An 8,693-nucleotide genomic window follows, 5' to 3' on the forward strand; every position below is an offset into this window, starting at 1 on the left:
CATAGTTTAGTGAAATGTACTAAAAAATAGACTGTTTTTGTTTGTACACATCAACATAACAAAATAATGCTTTGTGATTTTGGTGCCATTTGCTGTTGGTAATGTTGAGTCCATCCTCAACCTGGTAGATGTCTAATTTGTGATTTGCAGATACACAGAGAGAATATTTTTCCAGAATAAAGTAGCTTCTTCAAATGAGTTCTTGGCCTGATGGCCAGATTGGTAGAGACCCAAAATGATGAATCATGGTTCTTATCATTATGCTGGTTATCAAAATCTGCATGTCATACTAGCTTTCTCTTTCTAGCTTTTTCTATCTCCCATTTAAATTTCCAGAAAGATGATTAAATGAAGCTATAAGCCTTATTTAACAAGATTATGAAGTGTCTCCTGGAAGCAGGAAGGCTCACTTTTCCTCTGATACAATTTTTGGTACAACAGATAGTGGCATTCTTGAATTCAGTTCAGTGAAATGACAACACTTTGATGGTTTACAGAGTGCTTCCAAGTATATGTGGGAAGTTGGCAGCCATTTTTTATTCCTCTCTTTAGAGATGAGGAAACTGAGGCATAGAAATGTTAAAATGCCTTAGCCAGGATTGTAAGCTGGTGGGGGAGAGAGCTTAAAAAGAGAGCAGGTGTGTGGACAGTGCCTGGCATGTGCCAGCCTGTAATAAACATTGTGGAATGAATGACTCCCAGACTTCAGATTTCTTGGTCTTTCCAAACATTATGCTTCTCAAATACCATATTGATTTATGCCTAAGAGATTTTCCGGCCTATACCAATGTCCCTGTTATTTCAAACAGTATGTGATAAAACAAACATCTTTTCTATAAAAGAGAGGAGAGTGCCTTTTAGACTCATTTCTTAGGACTTAACAACTCTGGTTTTGGAAAAAGCAAAAAGATTGGTTGTTTTGTTTTCTTCTCAAACATCCTTTTTTCCTCTGATTTGAAGACAGTTTAGATTGGACATATGGTTTCATTGTTTGTGTTGACAACTTCCTTATCTCTCCCTGCTCATTGAAGGTCATTTTTAAAAAATATTTTATTTATTTATTCATGAGAGACAGAGAGAGACAGACAGACAGGCAGAGGGAGAAGCAGGCTTCATGCAAGGAGCCTGATATGGGACTTGATCCTGGATCCCCGGATCAGCCCTGAGCCAAAGGCAGGCGCTCAACTGCTGAACCACCCAGGTGTCCCTGAAGGTCATTTTTAAGGACTACAAATCACTGTAGGTTTTCAATGTCAGTGAACTCAATTAAGCTACTTAGATTTATGATCAGGTTCAAACACAATGATTATAGGTATTGTCTTTTTTTGAAGCATCTGGCACTTCTACTGCTGTGTTTTTTGAGATGTTGTAAGTACTTTAGCATAAAGTATCTTTTTAAAAATTTTTATTTATTTAAATAATAATCACCAGGGGGCTGGAGCTCACAACCTCAAGATCAAGAGCCCCATGCTTTCCAACTGAGCCAGCCAGGTGCTCCTAACGGGTCTTTTTATAACAAAAAACAAAAAACCCTCAACTATTTATATCCTTTGAGCATAATCTCTGTATCCTAAAGTATGTGACCTGCAGATGGTTAACCTTCAATTAGAGAGGAAAATATGGCCATTACCAGCAGGGAGGAATTGAGAAGGATATGGAAAAAAGAGAGATGGGGTGGCCTCTCCCATGAGGGATATTAGGTGGTAAGAAGCCCTTAATGAAGCCAGACTGAGTCATCTGCCTGTCAACATTCTTCTGTGTGGGGGTGGAATAAAATACTTTTGAAACCTGCCTTGTTTCAGAAACCACTTTACCTTTTCGAATCCTCATATTTTCTCTCTCTTTTTTTAATTCATGTAAATTACTGACTAAACTGCTGATTCATGAAACGCAAATTATGTAACATGTTATTCCTGACAGAAACAGCTCCCACATTTTTTAAAGAGATTCAATGCTTCTGTTTTCCTCTTTACCTATCCCATTCCTCATGGTGACATCTTTGTTCTCATTTCACTTTTTTTCCCTATTTCATGGAGAAAAAGTAAATCTAAGAGGTGCTGATTCCACATCTTGTAGTTCATGTCAAAGTAATTTTAACTCAGTACTAACTTTGAGTGAATCGTCATTGCTGAGGAAGACGACGTGGAAATCAAATGTTGAAGGCTGAGCATCAATAAGTAACATTCTATTACCTGTCTGAAGCTGAGCCAGGGGGTTTTCAAAGGGAATTAGCGCAGTGTACAATATCCTTGTACAGTTTCCCAGGGCATCTCCTATTTCCCATAGGTCCTGAATACCTGTCTTGGTCCATCTCCTTGTAGACACTACTTCTTCTATTACTCAAAACTAAAATCTATTTTCCTTGGATGTGGGTGGTGGTGAGTGAAAGGAGGGTGAAGGGAATTGTTGTAGAGTAAGAGATTGATAATATGTAAGATGGAAGACAGGAGATGTGTGAGTGAAGTAAGTAAGCTCTCATGGTGGATTTGTACTTTGTGCACAGTACTGGCCTCCCTCAACAGGGCCATGAATATAGGGAAGACCTACATGGGATCAAAGAATGTTTGGCCGGGATTAAAGATATCTACTGCTGTGAGATTGGCAGGCAGAGCCCCTTTGTACTACCAAGGGTGGAAATATCGTTCCAGGTAGCAATTTCTTCAGGCCACGGTATGAGTTTAAAATGTAGAGGGCCAGTTCTGTGGCTTTTAACTTGAGAGTAGGAATGATTTGGCAGGCTTTTGGCTGCGTAAAGGCCTGGATTATGTACCTTTTTAAAGGCTGACATTTTTTGGAGAATGTCTATAGTGTTGAGATAATGTTTTTCCTCTTACTGTTTTGTGATTTAAAATAAATGACATTGTATTTACATTGTATATAGTAATGAATGTGATTCAGGTTAATTGCTTACATTCAGGTTCCTGATGTATTTGCTATATGCCAGTCAATGCCAAACTTTTCTTTTCCATAGGTAAAATAGCTTTCATATATAATATATTCATATATAAAATTGGACTCAGTGATGAACTAGCCATTCCACAGACAGCGGATGAAATGTCCTCAAGTATAGTGGGGCTTCACTAGGACTTGACTAATTGTTCACTTGAGTTAAAAAATGAGAAGGACCTTTATTACTCTAGTTATTTACCTCCCTGTTTTTAAAATAAAAATAAAGTTTACTTAAAATGACCTGGTTTCCATCTCAGTGTCCACATATACAAACACACACAAAGGACTAAGTGTATAGACTATATAATCTAATGCACATGTATGTTATATATATGACTAGCTAAGACAGAATACAAGAATTCTATCATTCATTTCCCGAGAAAACACTATACATCATCTCTTCCCCCATTTTAATTTTATTGTTGTCTCTTATATTTTCTAAACATTATTATTTTTTTTAAAGATTTTATTTATTTATTCATGATAGACACAGAGAGAGAGAGAGAGGCAGAGACACAGGCAGAGGGAGAAGCAGGCTCCATGCAGGGAGCCTGATGCGGGATTTGATCCCGGGTCTCCAGGATCATGCCCTGGGCCAAAGGCAGGCACTAAACCACTGAGCCACCCAGGGATCCCTAAACATTATTTTTAATTACAAAGGTACGCATGCCCTTAAATTCAAGCAACTGAGAAGCATATTAAATAAAAAATGAGTACTCTCCACTCTAATCTTACCCACAAAGATAATTCACCCTCCATTTTTATATCCTTCTAGACTTTTCCCTATGTTTAAATAAATTTGTATATCTATATAGGTATATGTACGTACATCAGGTTTTTTCAAATGGGAATCATTCTACACAATATGTTCTTTTGTTTCGTATTTAACACCTTATCATGTACAGCTATAGATCTATATAAATTTTGACATCTACATAGTGATCTATTTCATAGCTAATAACATCCATTTTCTAGCTCCATTACTTATATGTTCCTTCTCTTGTATTAATATATATTTAAAAAATATTTAAATCACCAAAGTAATGCATCTTTTTTTTCAAGAAAAATTTAAAGAACAGGAGAAAAGAATCACCAATAAACCTACCATCCCTTAATAGTCGCTAGTAGTACTTTAGAGTACATTTTCCTAAACTTCTGTGTGTATATATCTGTATTTTCAATGCCATTTTAAAAATTTCTCTTATACAGGCTTGCTTTGTTGGTTAGAGAATCATGTTTATGTAGCCAAACAACGTCATAGATTCCATGCATGTTTGAACCAGTTATTTTATAGTTTCCTGGCCACCTGCCATACCCTAAACCTGGATAACACTCATGAAATTTATACTACTGCTCATCAAGGGGATGAGGTGAGGGTACGTGGGTGGACTGACAAATCCATCCAAATCAGCATAAATCCTCTTAAAAAAAAAAGATTTTATTTATTTATGAGAGATACAGGGAGAGAGAGAGAGAGGCAGAGACACAGGCAGAGGGAGAAGCAGGCTCCATTCAGGGAGCCTGACGTAGGACTCGATCCCAGGTCTCCCTGGGCCAAAGGCAGCACTAGACCGCTGAGCCACCTGGGCTGCCCAAATCAGCATAAATCCTCTTAATGGAGGTTGGTCAATACTTGTATTTTAAGTACATCTAAAATACAAGATGTTTAAGAACAGAGGTGATGGAATATTTTCATATAATTCTGATCACTACAGGAGAAGCCAAAGTAATGGACTTGAACCAAGGAAAAGTGTTAAATTCAGTTAAAAATTAGAAGAGCTGAACTTTAGATGTTTTGAAATAGTCTCCTAATGATAAGCACATGGCTTGGAGTGCTTAGTTTAACACAAAGTCTCAGCAATAGTAGGATAGATGACCTTGAAGTTCCTTGTGATCCTCTTCTATTATAGGCTGTCTCAGAGTTAGTAATACCTGACTTAGTATAATTTCATGCATATAACTCCCTAGGTGCATACTAACTCCACCAGTCTTTCCAGACAGCACCTGTCCAGGCTAACATGTCTCCACCCAACGAGCATGTGCATAGCTATCACGCACGGTCCTCCTATGTTCTCTTGCCACCTTCCCCCCTTTCTGAAAGTTTAGAAGTCTTTTGATCTTTTGCTTTTTTTCCTTTTCTTCCAGCTTTTGCTCCAAGGAAATTTTTGTTCTTTCTCCATCCCACTCTCTTCATTTTGATCTTGAGCAAAAAAGATACTAATCATGGTGATACAGTTAAGAACAAGCCTTTAATAAGGGAAAGGAAAGCTTTTAGTTTGAGAGGGAAGGTAGACATTATAAAGAACTAGTGGTTTCAACCTTCAAAGCCCTTGAGAATACCCAGTAATTCCTTTCAAAATTTCCACAGAAGTCTCCACCCACCTCCTCTTCTGTAAATAAGCTGGTTTTCCTTAAGCGTTGACATGTATAATAAAATTTAAAATTGTTTACAACTGGGGGGGAACTCATGTCATTGCAATAGCATTGTTTTGTGCTACTCTTTCCCTGTTGAAGATGTTAACAATCTTATGGATTGAATTAGAATGTTTTGGTCATAAAAACTTCTTCCAAATAAGACCACTCTTGCCTTCAGAAAATACATCTAGTTCTAGGTATCTGGTTTAGAAACAATTTCTTTGGTTTTAAGTAAGTTGAATAGTAAGAAGGCTATTTTAGATAAAAGGTTAGCAATCTTTGAGAAGTGGTATGTCAAGATTCCAACCCTTTTCTTTCCAGATTTTCATCAGCAGAGATATGCATTTGGTGAGAAGCATAGATCAGACTTTCATCCTTAGGAGTCAGAGAAGAAGTAATACTGGTTGCAAGAATGTTAGTTTGCCACTGGAGACTCTCTCAAGTCAGGCCCTGATAGCTATAGCTGACTTCAGCTCACCTGTTAAAGGTGCTTTGGCAAGACATTCTGAGGAGCTCCACACCAAGAGAATAGCTGCTTAAGCTAAACTGAGAGGAAAGGCCTTTTTTTTCCCCCATAAATATTAATGAAAAAGCTTTTGAAAAGACATTTTTATTCAGCTTTCAAACATGATTTTAAAACTGATGTTGGCTTAAATATGAAAGTTTGTTATCATTCACTTGTTTGAACTGGGTTAGTAAACATTCAGAAATTAAGACTTTGCTATAATTTTTTAAAATGGCTCTTATTTTGTAGTTTTTTGTGCACAGTTCACATTTAATCCATTCTGACCTAAGTAGCTCTCTTTTCTGATTGATCTTCTGTTACCTCCTACCCTCTCTTCTCTTGAATATCTGGTTAAGTTTTTTGTTACCTGTGAGGGAGTGATTTCTTTTTAATTAATGAAAGATAAGACACTCATGCATGTTTTAGCAGAGAACATTTTTTTAAAGAGATTTATAAGACTATGCTCCCTTTTCTCCTTGAATTTTGTTTCCTCCTTGGGGTTTCCTTTATTTTTGATTCCCACTGACATTAGCTTCATTTATGTTTCACCACTTAAAAGTCCACTCATGTGTGAATGAAAGTTCCCGGCCTGTTGAATTTATTTGTTGCTTTCATTGGACACTTAGGATTAAAAATTTGCTTTTGAAATGCAGAATGGTATTTATAAATTGCTACTTTGGTGTAGAAAAACAAGGAAAGAAAAAGGATATATTTTTGCTGTGCTTGTCTAAGACTCTAGAAGGCTACTTAGAAATTAACAGTGTTTATCTATTTGGGATTGGGTGGTGAGAGCTGAGTGGGTAGGGACAGGAATGGGAAACATACTTTTCTCTGTCTCTTTTTTATTCTTTTTGTTTGAATCATGTCAATATGTTAAAAGTCATTGTAAAAATCATTTTTAAAATTGTGTCTATTAATTTCCTGACTTATAGAAAATAACTCTATTTTCCCTTTTCCATATATCTTAAGGAATGTTGGTTTTTTTTTTTTTTTTTACAATAACACAGCTTTATATATTTTGTTTTTAAAATGTTTTTATTTTAATTTCAGTTAGCATTAGTGTTCTACTAGTTTCAGGTGTACAAGATAGTGATTCAACAATTCTATACATGACCCAGTGCTCATCGTGATACCAATACTCTTTAATCTCCGTCACCTCCTTAACCCATCCCCTCACCCACCTCCCCTCTGGTAACCATCAGTTTCTTCTCTGTAATTGAGTCTGTTTCTTGATTTGTCTCCCTCTCAAAAGTTGTTGCTTTAAATCTTTTTAAAAGAATCCTTATGTAGTCTAGTCTCAAAGGACTAGCAGTATTTTGTGGGCATCTTGACCTGTTCTGCTCTCTCAAGTGAGATTCAGTATGAAGCTTTCTCTTAGGAAATTCTGATACTGCAAATACAGCCAAACCTTAAGTTCTTGCTGGCTTATTTGATGAATCATTTTACTGAAGCTGTCTGCAATATTCTGCCAACAGGAAACTCAGTTGTTTCCCAATAAAACTGTCATACAGTACCAGCATAATTAGTGCAAAGTTAGTTGATTTTCCCCCCATGGTATCTTGTATCTTATCATCATGGTTATAATTTACCTGCTTAAGATTATATGAGTTTGATACTTGTGGAAAATAAAGGTTCATTTACTTTTAGTATTTGGGTAATTCTGTCCTTTTTAGTACACACAAAGCCAAACAGTTTCTTCATCAAGGATTTTTGTAGTTTTTGTCATTTGTGACTTGTACTTTAGTTTGTGGAGAGCAAAGAGAGAGAAAGAAACTAATATTTGTTGGGTATCTACCATGTGCTAGGTGCTTTAAGACCCTATTTTTTTTATTACTATTATTATTATTATTATTATTAACGATTTGAGAGTATGTGAGCATGCACACACATGTGCAGGAGCAAGGGGAGGGGCTGAGAGAGAGGGGGACAAGCAGACCCTGTGCTAAACAGGGAGCCTGACATTGTGTAACCCTATCCCAGGACCCTGAGATCATGACCTGAGCTGAGATCAAGAGTCAGACGTTTAACCGACTGAGCCACCCAGGTGTCCCAAGACATTATTTTAAATCCTTTTTTTAAAATTTATTTATTTATTCATGATAGAGAGAGAGAGAGAAAGAGAGGCAGAGACACAGGCAGAGGGAGAAGCAGGCTCCATGCCGGGAGCCCGACATGGGACTCCGTCCCGGGACTCCAGGATCACGCCAAACTGCTGAGCCACCCAGGGATCCCCCAAGACATTATTTTATTAAATGTTCAGAAGAACTCTGGGGAGTAGAGTAGTTTTATTTTACAGATGAGCAGATTGGGGCTCAGTGAGGTTTTGAAGGGAGCTATACGTAGGCAACACAGGGCAGAGCTGATCTGAACACTTCTACCTGGACTTACCAGGAGGTCTCCTGTGCCTTTGAGGAGAGGGTAAAGGCTGACTCAGCTTAAACCCCTCATAGGCAGGATTGATTTACAGATAACTCAGATTGCCATCTGCTGTTGAGGTAGTGGTTAAATGAGTTTGAAGACTGGATTTTCAGTTTACCTTATTAGTCTGAGATTACGTTGCTGGTGCCAGACCTTAAGAAGAAAGCTGACTGAAAATGTTTTAAATATCATATATTTCTTGCTTAATAGAAAAGGGCTTAAAAGTCTAAATTTAATTACTGAATGGGTTAAATTCTGCACTTACAGGTTGTGAATGTCTTATATTGGTATCTGCTGGGGTATCAAACTCCTACTATTAGCAACTAATACCCAGCGAACTTTGCCAACTCTAACAAACGCTGTTGTCTAAAATCGTTTAAAGATGATAATAAGCACCGCTTACATA

Source organism: Canis lupus, chromosome 29 (assembly GCF_011100685.1).
Source record: "Canis lupus familiaris isolate Mischka breed German Shepherd chromosome 29, alternate assembly UU_Cfam_GSD_1.0, whole genome shotgun sequence".
NCBI lineage: Eukaryota > Metazoa > Chordata > Mammalia > Carnivora > Canidae > Canis > Canis lupus.